Genomic DNA, 15701 nt, shown 5'->3' on the forward strand with positions numbered 1-15701 from the left:
CTACACTATAAAAAAAAAGTAAAGTTACATAAAATTTTTCAAGTTACACAAAAATATTTTTATTTTATTTTATATTGTTACAAGTATGTAAATTATTTTTACAACTAAACTTTCATATATTTACTCACTGTTATAAAATTTATACGTGAAATTATGTAAATACATATACAAAATTTATTATTTCAAAAACAGTTTGGAAATATTCGCGATTCTATTGCTCGTGTCGGGCGAGTTTTCGGTGTCGAGCTGCTGCGATCAGCTGTTGCGTGACACGCGAGATGCGCGTGTCTTGAGCACGCTCGAGCCAAAGTTTTCCGGGTAAGACACGTGAAAAGTTGTCGACTGATCGCGTTTAGCCAATGGGCTTGGACCACGATCCGCCGGTCCGCCGGAATTTTCGTGTAAGCGTTCGCCCGCAATTCAGTCGTGCGCTTCTGCCTCTCTTGAGCACTCGCATACTCAATCTTTATATCTATGCGAACAATATCTCGTATAGCTTCGCGGTGCATCCGTGCATTCTTTGTCGGTCGGACGCTAGCTGCATTACGTGCGGATTGCTTCCGATTCGAACTGATTAATTGTGATAACTCACGATTCTATCAATTATAGTGTTGGTGACGCGCGTGATAGCGATGGCTCGCGGTCGCGACACCCTTTTGCGATCCGCGAAATCTTCATCATAGGGTGAATACCATGCTCGGCAAGATTTCCGTCGCGCCGATCTATCGCATTTACGAGGGTTCAAGATCTCCGTTCGTTCGGCTATCTCGCTCTGTCCAAGTGTATGCGCACATATGACTTATTTGTGATTTATAGAGAGTTCTAGTGAATTAAAGAAGTTAACGCAGTGTATTTCTGTCTTATCAATTCATACGATTTCTATGTTCACCACCCTCTCATTGTTTTCATTGTTTTACTTTATCTAAAGTTTCAAGGTAAATTACTTCATTATCATCTAGTAGAGCGATCTTGAATTTCTCTACGACAATACGACTTGTAAATGATTAATGTTTTCTAATAATCTTTGTTGGATCTTTTTTTGTCTAATGACAATTTATTTACAATATTTTTATACTTTTTATTTTCTATTTTTTAGATATAAAATTTCTTTTTGGCTTTTACATGTTTTTGTCTTCAGGTCATATAATAATTCCTTACATTTTTTTATCCATGTTTGGACTTGGAGTTTTTTTTTTTTTTTTTTTTTTTTTTAAATAGGTTCTTTTTATCAGGCTTTGGACCTGGAGAACATTTTTATTTTTAATTTTATCTTAGGTCTTTCTTGTTTTGATGAGTGATTTTCATCATAGAAAAAGAAGCAAAAATTTTTCACTCTGATAAAGTGAAAATTTTAATATTTTATTAGAGAATCTAGTATTTTAGTGAAATATTTTTTTTCTCACAGGTTCGGTTTGTAATGAGTTGTTAATTGTAACTTGTATGAGTTGAGACTAATCACAGTTAAATTTAGAGAATATTTAATTATTTTTCTCTAAATTCAAATGTAATTAATCACTTTTTACAACTTACGACTTAACAATTATTTTACAATTATTATGATACAATATTTATCTGATCCGCATATAATTTATCTAGTTCATTATAATAAGTCGCGTTATCTAGAGTTCCAAATAGTGTCTTGCTGACTTCGCCTATAAAGTTAAATAATCTGCACTTGGTTCTACTTAACTTTTGCGATTCGGCTAAATATTGTATGTTCTCTATTTCGTTTTTTATTTCGTTCAGTGGTCTAGTCGTTTAGTCATTTGTTTTTGGGAGGGATATACTCATTTCCCTTCACTAGGGCAATAATGATTAAGTAGATCAGCATATGCTTTTTTAGATATTGCAAAATTTTTTTTTTAATTTGACAAATTATATCCTACTATAATGTTCCATTGTTCGTGGTATAGTTTTACTTTCTTTAAAGTTTCAAAGTTACTTAATTATCATCTAGTTGATTTTGAATTTCTATTTTTAATGCACAACGTATTTAAATGATTTATAATTCATTTCAATTGAAATAATTGCGTGCCATAGAAATTAATGTATTTTTTCATTTTTTAATATATGAATAAATATAAATAAATATAATTCTCTCAATTTAAATATACACCACGCTAACGATACTGAATAAAGTATCTTATCGGTGAGTCCACATCCATAAGCATGGCACATTATTGCGATTGCAATAACAAATACCCATTACGCACTTAATGAAAATTATGGGCGCGCTATCATGTTAGTTCCGGCTAAAGTTTGTCGACCTATTCTTGCCATACCTGTGGGAGAAAGGGCGATCTGTAAATTTGCCATAGCTTGGTCGACGAGACCGCAATTTTGGTCCGGACGACCGTAATTAAACGAGGGAAAACTGGATAATTGATTAGGTATAGGTAGTCTGGAATCGCTAATATTGTCGAATACCAGCACATAAATCAAACATATATAAATCAAAGATATATACATATGTATATATTTATTTATATTTTTATAAAACTAATGGCTCTTAATTTTTTATTTGTCATTGTCACAAAAACTAACGATTATTACAAAGCATTTTTAGTTTCGAGCATTTCGAAACTATTTAAAGTAGTACATGTTATCATTTAATTACACATACTTCCTCATTCTTTTTAAATTCAAATGTAATATTACATAAACGTATGTAACTTTTAATCTAAAATCTAAAAAACAACAAAATCTAATAAATCTGATAAACACTTTAATGAATATAACCGTTAGGTTTTAATTTAAAATATTAATTATTAACAAAGTTATTGCATAAAATGTAAATGAATCATATTACCACTTTCTTCTCTAATAATACTTTTTATTTAAGACTCGACGTTACTTTTTAGATAAATAAATATTTAATGTAATTCTTACGCTTTATTCGTAATCTGGATTTCTCCGATTTTATTTTTTAGGGTATTTATATCTTCCGTGACGTTGTTAATTATTTTCTTTATTTCTTGTGTTCTTTTGTTGGATCGGTCGATTAACTCCATAATTTGCTAAAATTAAAAGAGACAAGAATAAACAAATGTTTTTATATAATTAAAATATTTTTTAACTTATTAATGTGTAATTTTAATTCTTTAAGGTCACTGGGTAGTTTCCGCACATCTTTCAGAAAGTTTCTTAAAAAATATCTTGGAAATTATTATTGAAATATAACGTTGTAATCATCCGGAAATATTTGTGAAAGATTTCATTAGAATCATTTCCGGCTTTTTTAGTAAAATATTTAAAAAATATTTTGTATGTAATGTCTAAAATATTATTAAAAGTTTTCGAAATTGTTATAATATATTTAATATGACAACCAACATTGAAATGATCTTGAGTGTTATTAAAATATGTAATACAAATACTTGTTATTTAATTTTTAAAGTATAAAAAAACTTTTAAAGTATTATTAACATTACTACTTTTGATTTATTAACGTTATTAATTTTTTTTCTCGCGTTGACGTGAGCTGAGCTATAGCTTTATATACCATATCTTTCAAAAAACTTTCTGAAGAATATCTGGCAGTGTGCTGTGTGGAAAATCAGTAAAAAAACTGTAAAACTTTATATTTATAATAAAATAATAAAGGCATAAGTCGTGAGCTGGTTAGTTTTAAAAAATGTCAGAGGCGTTTACCATGAGCTGGCTATATACAAGAAAAAGTCTAGAACCGATTGTCATGATCTAGTTTTTAATTTGTTGCCAGAGACTTAAATCGTAAGCTGGGTATTTATAAGAAAAATGCCAGAGGTGATTTCCATAGCTAGGCTTGCTATTTTTAATTTATCGCCGGAGGCATAAGTTGATTATAATTATAATCCCAATAACTATTTCTGAAAAGGCAAATGTTGGCAACAGATTCTGTTCATCGAAATGCAGCAGATGTGATGTCAGTGACTCCATAAGTAGATTGAAAATTGCATTTCAAAAATTTTAGAGAGTAGCGGGCGCTAATAATAGCTCGGCACTAGCGGGGGAGAATATTCCCGCAGTATCCGTTAATTCTCGTAATAATACTCGAATGTGGTATATCAAAATTCCCCAGCGATTCATTCCTCGGATGTTATACAAGGCAAAACCGCTGTTTAGTTCTCCGGTAGGAAGGAACCGATTTATCGCGGCACAGGTTTCATCGCGCTCGAAAGAAAAGCAAGAGAGAAATTTTTCCCGCACTGTCTCCCTCTAAATATTTATCCCGCAGCGGAAGACAGGTCTTCCACCGATCTTTTAACCAGCTTCTGATCTCTCTCCGAGAGTTACGTTACTCTCGACAGCGGTATGTCTCGGGAGAAAATCTGTCGTGCGAATTTCACGCTTCCTGCTTGGGTCGTTTCGACGTTCCCACGGCGATTTCACGTTGCGAAACTTTGATGGCTGCCATGCCTACCACGGGTACGATAACTTGTCCAAGATCCATCCTTTACTACCGAAGAGTTGTATAGCGAGTTTGTTCTATCGAATTTTCAGCGGCACTCCGTACACCGCTGCGTGCTTGAGTTAAGGAGCAGCTTGCCGAAACCAGATTACGTCTTGTAGACACGGAAAGAGAAGAAAAAATTTTTTATTCTAATAAAGTGAAAATTTCAATATTTTATTAGAGAATTTAGTATTTTAGTGAAATATTCTTTCTCTTACAGGTCTGGTTAATAACGAGTTGTTAATTGTAAGTCGTATGATTTGAGACCAATCACAGTTGAATTAGAGAAAAATATTTGATTATTTTTCTTTAAATTCAAATGTGATTAATCAATGTTTACACCTTACGACTTACAATTATTTTATAATTATTGATACAATATTTTTCTGATCCGCATATAATTTATCTAGTTTGTTATAATAAGTCGCGTTATCTAGAGTTCCAAATAGTGTCTTGCTGACTTCGCCTATAAAGTTAAATAATCTGTACTTGGTTCATTTAACTTTTACGATTCGGCTAAATATTTGTATGTTCTCTATTTCGTTTTTTATTTCGTTCAGTGGTCTAGTCATTTAGTCATTCGTTTTTGGGAGGAACATATCCATTTCTTTTTACTAGGGCAATAATGATTACGTAGATTAGCATATGCTCTTTTAGGTATTGCAAAGTTTTTTTTTAATCTGACATATCATATTCTATTACAATTTTCCATTGTTCGTGGTATAGTTTTTACTTTATCTAAAGTTTTAAGGTAAATTACTTCTCTCACGGGGCCCTATGCCCTTTATTTCTTTATCCCTGTCACTCTCCTCCTCGCCTCGCTCACTCTCCTCCACTCTTCACACCACCACTTCCTCCAATTTACCTCTAAAAAATACAATTTTCTCGGTGCCTCTCAACCACGTGCAACGTCTACGGCAATTTTTTTTCGGAGTTTCTAATTTTTCTTTGGATTTTTTGTAGGATAATACGTAATAATTATTTAGACTCCCTCCTTCATCCTTTATTATAGATAAAGTTATAAATAATGATACAAATAGGATTGAAAATTGTAGGTTTATTATCTTTTTAATATGTCGGGAAATAATTTAGTTGATAAAATATTTTAACGTTCATGGAACACTTCATATCTCTTCACTGCCTACTATTGTCGAAAGGTGAAACTTTAATACAGTGGTTATGGTTCTTGCACTGGTCCAAAAACTTTATCAAATTGAAATGTTCTATTTTTATTTTAGAGCTAACTTCATCTGATTTACTAATTTTGATAGTCTGGTCGTTTATATAGTTTATATTACACAGTGGGTTTTTTCCGTCGGCCGATATATACGGTCGAACATGGCAATACACTTTTGTAAGTGATGGATTTTATCGATCAATTTTTTGGGAGGATTTTTTTTTCTAAATTTAAGTTATTTATTATGTTTGTAAGCTTTTGATTTTCAGTTTTTAAATTTAAAATTTCTTCTTTATTTTCATCCATTTTTGTCTTTTATTGGTATACTAGTGTTCTACAGTTTTCTATCCATTTCTGGATCTGGAGAACATTGTTATTAGTTTGTACCTTTGGGGTCTATTTACTTCTTATCAGCGACTTCCATCTTATAGTAGTAAGGATCGCCATTCCAAATATTCGATTAAAAAAATTTGTACTTGTACCAATATTTTTTTTTGGAGTTATTTCTAATTTTTCTTCGGATTTTTTGTAGGATAATACATAATAATTATCTGGACTTCATCCTTTATCGCCTTTGTTAGCCGTTTACAATTTTCCATTGTTCGTGGTATAGTTTTACTTTATCTAAAATTTCAAGGTAAATTACTTTATTATCATCTAGTTGAGCGATCTTGAATTCCTCTGCGACAATACACTTGTAAATGGTTTGTTTTGTTTAATAATTTTTGAGGGGGATTTTTTTTGTCTAAAGACAATTTATTTACAATATTTTTATACTTTTCATTTTCTATTTTTAGATATAAAATTTTTTTTTGGTTTTTACATGTTTTTGTCTCCAAGTCATAATAACAATTCTTTTATCCATGTTTGGACCTGAAGAAAATTTGGTCTATTTGTTTTTTTTATAATACGTTTTTTTATCCTTTTATTAGGTTTTGGACTTGAAGAAAATTTGGTCCACTTTTTTTTAAATAATAGGTTTTTTGTCCTTCTTTTATCAGGCTTTGAACTTGGGGAAAATTTGGTCCGCCTTTTTTTTAATAATAGGTTTTTTGCTCTTTTATCAGGCTTTGGACCTGAAGAAAATTTGGTCCACCTTTTTTTTTTTAAGTAGGTTTTTTATCCTTCTATCAGGCTTTGGACTTGGAGAAAATTTGATCCACTGTTTTTGTTGCTGTTGTTGTTTTATTATTTTTACATTTTTTATAAATTTTGATATCAATATTTTTGCTCAGTTTTAATCATAATTTCAATAAATTTTATTTCTTTCTTTACTTTATTAAGTATATTGTTTGCTACCTAAGATATGAATCCGTCATTTTGAATATCGCAATTTGAATTTCAGATTCGAAATTACCACCTTAAAGAAGACTTATACACAAATTTATGTTGAATATTTCACACATTTTTTCCGCACCACTTTTGGCACAAAATCTTTTAAAAGGCGCCTGTGTGAAGTTAGCACCGCATCTTCCAAAATGGTAAGCTTTATCAAGAGTACTATTTGCACCCCGAAATAGTACTCTTGATAAAGCTTTTTTAATTTTATATCTTTAGGAATTTCATCAATTTCTTCATTATTTCTTTTCTTAAAAGATTTAATTTTTACTGCTATTACGTTTGTTCTCAAAGTTTTAATTAGACTTCTATTGCTTACGAGTAACTGGAGTGACTTGCGACTTTTTATGATCTGGTATAAACAGGTACTTCTTTGGATTTTTTCCAAGAGCTTTTTTGTATTTTTTTCCTAAAATTGTTTTTTTTTTGTTCGTTTTCAAGTTTTTCTTCTAACTATTCTTGGTCTTTGTTTGTTTCTCCAGGTTGCATATTATTTTTTGTTTTTTTATCAGGCTTTGGACCTGGAGAAACTTATTTAAAAAAAGTTATGTGTCTTTTAAGTACTTGTATATTATACTTGTCTTATTTTTTCAAAAAATTTTAAAATATTAAAATTAAATTATTTAATATATTTTGATTCTTAAATAAATTTATAATTTTCTTGAGCTATATGTGAAATATAGTAATCTAGTTTTATAAAAATATTAATTAATATTACTCAAATAAATTTTAGTAACTTATCTTTGAACAATACGTACCTACTGCATAGTTGTTCGAAATTTTGTCACGAAATTATTTCAAGTTTTTTTATTATTACAACGAAACTTTCTACAGCGAATAATCGTTTTAAAAAAGCGTTTGTAATTATCAATCAAAATTCTGTAGAAAATCTCTCGTTTATTCTATTTTGTGCTTATGTATCAATTTTGATAAAAATTATGGATGAGTGGAGATCAAACACGAATTCATGAATATGAATGTTGTTTTGTAAAAGAACGTGTCGTTATACGCTACACATACGCTTGTGTCTAGCACGTTTTATAACTTTTATAGAGAATATCACGATGAAAGGGGAGAAAAAGTAATTAAGAAGATTTATTTATAAATTTCAGTATTACTGAGGAATTTTAATCAACTTTCAGCTTCGTACCTTCTGTAACTTTGTAATAATTCTTTCATCTTTGGGATAGATATATAGGCGACAGTAAATTAATGCATAAACTCGGCGGCACAATATAATTGCAAATCCATGATTTGCATTTTTTTAACCAGCCCGCCAAATGCTTGTTTTCTACCTTAGGCTTTTACAATTTCCACGGAATATTATCGCAGAAATCTTTCGAAATAATCACATTTATATTGTACTGTTTTATTATCTCGTCTTTATCTTGACTTTTTTACCGTTATCACCTATATTTATTTGCTTAATATATATTCCTTCGCGCGTATAACACGACAGAATTGCCAGAATATTATACAAGAGTAGTCGACGTAATACAATCTTATTACCACATACAGACTTTTCTCTCTGCTTCTCAACCCCCTTTTTCTCCCCATTGCGTTTCTCTTGCATAGTGCGAGCAGGGTCACAGCAAACCGACAAAAGTGCATTAATTAGCTGTAGCTCGACTGCGCTCGAGATGAAGTGGTAACCAGTCGTTCGTTTTTTTTTTATTTTGCTTCCCTCGCCTTCGCCTTCCTTCTCCTCTTCTGCTTCTTCATGTCTCTTCCTATGCTCTTGTCTGCGCATATTTTTGCCTTACGCGTAATTCATGAATTTCGTTATTCCCGTTCAGCACAAGAAATGCTCAACAAGGATTATAGTGGCGCAAAAAATAATTGTCTGTTGGAAAAGTAAACACGTTCTCGTTTTAAATTTGCGCGGTGTGTACTTTTGCGATGCGTCGTGCGATTTATCATCAGGCAATCGTCTGCGGTCTACCGATAAATCGGGTCGTCGTTCTCTGTACACGTTACCATACGCGATCGGTACGTGCATTTCGCAACATCGCGCTCGGATTGTTTCATCGTAATATCAGATTATTTGTCTACGCGAATGCAATCAGTCCAGTAAACATATCGAGGGAATGGTGATGTGGTGCAGGAAAAAAACCCGGGATAGATGAGGAGGAGGAGGAGGAAGAGGCAAGAGAGGGAGAGAATTGGTCGGTGCGACAGCAGCTGCAGCCGCTGCGTTACAGAAGCAGGCGACTGCAGCCGGATGAAAATTGCATTTTGGCGGTGTACCCGCGCTCGTCCAGTTCGCTCACTTGTAGATCTCATTTTCTACGCTGAGCTTTCTAGGCATTCTATATATGTGTATGTGTGTGTGTATGCAGATCGCACCTCTCTCTTGCTCTTTTTATATTCTGACTCTTCTTTTCTGCCACTTTTCGTTACTATCGCTGCCTCACGTCCTCTGGATCCACTAGTATTGGCTCTGAAAAATCGAACCTTCAACTAACTGGCAATTTCCTCCGCTTGTTTTGTGCGCCAAATCATCGCATCGTTTGCTATTTCAATCGATGCATGACGCAGTGCTGGATCGTAAATTGACGAAAGATCGCCTTTCATCTCGTTTACCTCGTACTTGAAACAACATTTTACGATAATAGTACCATCTAACGTACGATTTTATAAAACTTTGCTCTGGGAATGAATGGCTCGATCTTTCGCATTTCGCGTTTTACCGTCTTACCGCGTCTCGTTCATTGCCTGCAACATTCCGCTTTAGTTTTGATCCTCGCGCGACGAATTAGTTTTCGATCTGTCGTACGAAATTTCCCCAAGGAGAGTCACGACGAAGTTTCTGCTCTCTCCGGAATATCGCGTCGAGTAAGTAATTTAAAGTAGCCTGAGATTGACCCGGTCCGTGCACGAGTAATAATTGAGCGTCACCGGAAGAACATAGAGTTCTCCCGAGGTGTTCACTCCAAGGCTTCTCGCTTCCCCCCGCTTTCCTCTTCTTTTCTCTCTCTGTAGAGCTTATTGCATTTGTGGAAAGAATGGTGCGAGGTGTCCTGAGAATTATGAACGAAGGATAAAAAGGAAGGCGGTATGAAATGAGAAAGAAGAGACGAGCATACTCGGTCGATAAAACGTCATAGAATCGAGGTAAGACGCGACTTTTCTGTTTGCTTTTCATTCGCCGAGAAAAGCAGACCGTATCGTGGAAACGCATTCTTTTGCTCTATTTCATTCGTCTCTCTTTTCTCTTTTCGATTATTTTGGTACATAGTACTCTTTGGTACATAGGCTCTTTCGTTCCTGCAGTGCGATTCTGTAACTCGTTAAGAGGTATCGGTATCGTTATACAGTTGTTGCGCAGATATTTTATATGGTAAAAAAACTGCGCAATGACAGTATAACGAAACCGATACCTCTTAACGAGTTACAGAATAGGCTTACTGGGCGGTCGTCAGATTCACATCTCAGAAGGACCCTTCGCATTAATCCGTTTCTCTGAGTGGATTCAACTATATTGATTGCTTTAGAGGCGTACTTGGACAGTCAGGGGAGTTAGGGGGAGATCTGTGTGACCGCCGTCTTCTACCATGTACTTTTGGCGCGAATTTACTTGTGACAAAGGGGTGTTCGAGTGACAAAGGTTTATTGAAGACTATTTTAAAGGAATGGGAATGGGACATAAAATGTGCATTTTAAAGAGATCTGAAACTTTTATGTGAAATATTTTTCGAAATTCCCATTATTTACGGAAATAAATAAAAAAAACCACGATTTTTATGATTTTTTATTTTCATAGTTTTTACCATGAAAATAAAATTTGCGCCAATTTTTACTATTATATTTGTAATCAGCGAGCCACAATATGTAAGAATGCAGTTTCAAAGAAATCAGAGGTCCGACTTATTCAAAATTTAATCTGCATATTCTTGCAATTTGTAATGTTGGACAATATAATTTAATAAAATAGCAATTTTATCATCAAAACTTCTTATAAGTTAGTCAATTTACTAAATTATTAATTTAATATTCTTACTTTGTCTAACAAAGGAAAAATGGCTTAATGCTTTAAAAAAATTACAAAATATGTACTTACATGTGCTTTTTGACAGGTAATTTCATGGAACTTAATAACCTTAGTTATTAAGTCCTCTATTTTATTTTCTTCGGAAATGTGTCTTAATTATTTGTTCCCAATGTCTGAAAATATTTTTTAAAATTATAAATTATTATGATGTATTACATATATATATATATATATATATATATATATATATATATACATATATAAAATTTGTTTCTCCATTTAAATATCCTGTAATTAATGCAGAATTGACATTTTAATATCAGAATGCATTGAGTCATTATAGAGTTACAATTGATTATAAGTTTTCAGATTAAAAATATTTAATTCATTTGATGTGGAATTGGACAATTGGCAATTCTATATTCAGCTTGTAATTGATCTAAAATATAGACCAAAAATTATAGACCAAGAATAAAAATAAGATGCAGTTTTAACCTAGTATAACGTTTGAAATTTAAAGAACGTAGGTATAACGTTCCAGGGTCAAGTTCTATGTAAAAAATGGTTCTTTACCTCTGGCTCGTTTCGGGTACCTCATCGTCCCTTTTATTATCCTTAATGACCTGAAGTCGATATCATTATTTAGGATTTGTGGCAAAACCAGCATCGCGATACACGCCATTTTCAGGTGATGCATTGTTGCTGGATCACAGATATCGGCCGTGGACGAGATATATAAGCCATCAGAATTTTACACGGACATTATACAGTCGTATATTTACGATAATGCATTATTTGATTGCAGTTTTACGACGCTGTGCTTTTACTATTATTCAACCCGGAGCATAAAACCATGTTCGGTGTGTGCAGCTTCTGTATCTCGCAGTAAATCAAGTGCGAAGGAAATCCCTTGAATACGCTGATCCGTAATAAAAATTCTCGGGACAATCGTTTGTAGAAAGAAACATTCAGAAACGAGTCGCAGCTATACGACGGTGCCTTGCCTGAATAATATCGATAGTCTAACAATAATTTACTATGTATTGCTCTCCGAGTGTATTTTGCAAGAACCATTCGCAATATAAAGCTATTCAATTAATCGAATGGTTTTTTACGCTCGGTTTACCTCTTTATTTAAATGAGAATCCTCGCGTTGACAATTAATCGTTTTATGATTTTACTGATCTCACATAACATTGACTTTTTTCAAAAACATAAAGGAGGGAGAGGGGAAGGGAGGGGGGAGAGAGAGAGAAAGAAACCGAAGTTATTAAAAAGTTTATTGGGTATATTTATTGCACAGTATATTTATTAGTTCAAAGAGTAAAGCGGAACTATCTTGTACTCAGTACAAAAATAATGGAATAAAGCTATCATAACTCAGTTTGCATAAGACGTGGTTGCGTTGCGTACAAGGTTGCGACGTTCCACCTCTGTCTTGAGGTCTGTCACGCAGTAATGGACGGTATTTTCGTATCCAACCTAAAACTTTTTTAAATTTTATGTATTATTTTTAAAAAATACATAGAGAGGTATACCTAAAGAGTATTATAGACCTTCAAAAGTGATATATATACAGTAAATAAACTTATCGATTATTAAATTTTGTAGCCGCAGTGGTCCGGTTACGTAGTGCAATTTTGTAACATTCGTTAAATTTTTTTACATTTTTTATAGATTTTACTAGTAAATTTTTAATATGTAAATCATCATGTGTATTGCACATTTTTATTTTGCATTTTTTTTCTTTAGGATCTAAAAGATCTACAAATTTGTTACAATACATTTCGCAAAAGTGTATTTTTATTGTATTATTTAAATTTCTAATTTAAAGTTCTAATTTTTTCGGGGGCTCTACGGGTCCCTCGCGAAGACAGAATTTTCTGTCGGTATTCTCCGGCGCCTCTTGGCGGCCCTCGCCGCCCTCCGCGTCTCGCGAAAGGATCTCGCCTTCCGCGGGGACGATTTTGCATCCCCGGCCTCCATGCCGTTGCCTCTAGCGTGCCCGCCTTTCGGTTATCAGCCAGGGCACCGATTTTCCAGTTTCTTGCCATTTCTGTTACGTAATGCTATTTTGTAATATGTATTAAAATTTTTAACATTTTTTATTAATTGTACTGATAAGTTTGTAATATATAACTTATTATTTATATTATTGCTCATTTTTATCTCACATTTTTTTTCTTTAAGATCTAAAAGATCTACAATTTTGTTACAATACATTTCGCAAAAGTGTATTTATATTGTATTATTTAAATTTCTAATTTAAAGTTCTAATTTTTTGGGGGGCTCTACGGGTCCCTCGCGAAGACAGAATTTTCTATCGGTATTCTCCGGCGCCTCTTGGCGGCCCTCGCCGCCCTCCGCGTCTCGCGAAAGAATCTCGCCTTCCGCGGGGACGATTTTGCATCCCCGGCCTCCATGCCGTTGCCTCTAGCGTGCCCGCCTTTCGGTTATCAGCCAGGGCACCGATTTTCCAGTTTCTTGCCATTTCTGTTACGTAATGCTATTTTGTAATATGTATTAAAATTTTTAACATTTTTTATTAATTGTACTGATAAGTTTGTAATATATAACTTATTATTTATGTTATTGCTCATTTTTATCTCACATTTTTTTTCTTTAGGATCTAAAAGATCTACAATTTTGTTACAATACATTTCGCAAAAGTGTATTTTTATTGTATTATTTAAATTTAGTATATGATGAACCTGAAATCACATAAAAATAACTTCAATTTTTTTATGTAAATAATGTACTAAATATAGAAGATTCAGATTTTAATAAAAATTTTATTCAATTTTTATTTTTAATATTATATATTTTTATTTTATTAATATTAAGTCAAATATATTAATGATCTTATAGCTAAATTATTTTTTTCTTTACTTGTTGTCCAACTTGTAATTTACTTATAATTCATTTATAATTTAGTTATAATATTATATAAATAAAAAATATAAAGACTCACTGTTCTTGGAATCAGTCCTTCATTTTCTCTTTCTCCCTGTATTGTATATGTTTTTCCTGATCCCGTGTGGTCATATGTGAATATAATCACATTTTGTCCCTCTAGTCCTGTTTCTACTAGAGGTTCGATGTTTTCAAAAATGTCATTTTGAGTGGAATCTGGCCCAAAAACTTTATCAAATTGCCGGCATCCTCCAGCGCCTCTCGGCGGTCCTCGCCGCTCTCGGCGGTCCTCGCCGCTCTCCGCGTCTCGCGAAAGGATCTCGCCTTCCGCGGTGACGATTCCGTGGCCCCGGCCTCCATGCCGTCGCCTCTAGCGTGCCCGCCGTTCGGTTATCAGCCAGGGCACCGATTTTCTATTCGACGGCCCCAGCTTTCCTGGTTTTCGGTGCGCTCGCTCGCCCATCCAGCGGTCCTTGGCTTTCGGCCGTTGCTAGCCGGGCCGACGAAATTCCTTTGGCTCTCCCCTCCTTTCGCACTTGCCTCTGTTTCTTTTCCGAATTCCTCGCTGATCACGCGGTGAGGTGCTCGTCGCGTCAGCGGAAAGAAAGTAAAATGCTTAAGCCTAATTATTATATTGTCGTCGCAATTCCCCCGGGAGATCTCTCGATCGGCGCTCGCTTTTCCATCCGGCGCGAATTCGCTGCTTGTGACGGGAGACGAATGCTGCTCGTCGTGTCAGCGAAACTGTTACATCACAATATATATGGTTTAACTTTAGCTTTACATTTTTATTTATATTTCTTAAAAAAATATTTTAATGCCAAGAAATTGTAATAAAGGTAAAATCTGTTGTGGATATTGATTAGTATGAGTTATTAGTTTATTATTTATATATATATGTCAGACTTTCCAGTACAAGAAAGTATAGTAAAATATTGTTTTGCATTAATAAAGAATGTTTTTAATATTAACATAAAACAGGTTAGATATAATACTGTATGAAAGTAACCTGGTAGAAAAAAGCTACGTAATCAATTTGGGATATCCCTTAATTAATTATTACTCATTATGTATGTGCTACGCACTTTATAATTATTTAATTGTTACACAGAAATATCAGTTAGCAATATTAACTATTTAAAATAATTATTATTGTCAATTTTAATAATAATTATTTGTAATAATAGTATTTCAAACATATTTATCTGGAATAAATTAATATTGATTATTATATAATAATATTAAACGAGTAATAGTAGTGGTCACGCATAGAACCAATAATAAAAAATTTTAATAAAGCGACTAATGATTATTATTTTGTATTTTTTTTTCTTTTTTTCCCCCCTTTTTTTCTTCTTTCTTTCTCTTTATAAGACGTGCTTCTGCAATTTAAGTTCAGGCAATCGCGATCTTTCGTTACGGATTACAAACGTTACGTTCAGGATGCAATTTTTTTTCCCGAACACTGTTCTTTTTTTTTAGGGCATTTGGAGACGTCCGGGGAGATTTTTGAAAGTGCTGAAAATTTGTCCGGAAGAATTATGTGCGTCCGGAATTTTAAGTATTTTAATTATTTATTTTTTTTACCGTGCTTTTTTTAATGGCACAATTTATTGAGTGCTGAGTAACAATTAAATATAATAAAATTAAAATATTTAATAGATTTACAAGAGTATACCCTTCAGGCGAAGACAAACTTTTTATTGGAAAAAATAATCCGTTAGCGAAAGTGGTTTGTTTTCTGTACCTTTTGGATCTAATAGTGCTTTTGGTAAAAAATGATAAATTATGTCTCAATTTTCTTAATACGTCAGTCCATGGTTTCCGACTTATTTTCAACCCTCGAATGA

At 33.2% G+C, this 15701-nt stretch overlaps 1 long non-coding RNA gene across 1 annotated transcript; it reads right to left on the bottom strand.

Annotated features, from left to right (window-relative positions):
• Nucleotides 1-1251: 1251 nt before the first annotated feature.
• On the bottom strand, nucleotides 1252-10989 carry LOC118646066. The gene is made up of 2 exons (XR_004963688.1): nucleotides 10328-10989; nucleotides 1252-10203 (listed from the first exon to the last, which is right to left on the bottom strand). It is a non-coding gene; the product is annotated as an uncharacterized LOC118646066 (long non-coding RNA).
• Between the last annotated feature and the right edge of the window lie 4712 nt (nucleotides 10990-15701).

Source organism: Monomorium pharaonis, chromosome 1 (assembly GCF_013373865.1).
Source record: "Monomorium pharaonis isolate MP-MQ-018 chromosome 1, ASM1337386v2, whole genome shotgun sequence".
Classification (NCBI taxonomy): Eukaryota; Metazoa; Arthropoda; class Insecta; order Hymenoptera; family Formicidae; genus Monomorium; species Monomorium pharaonis.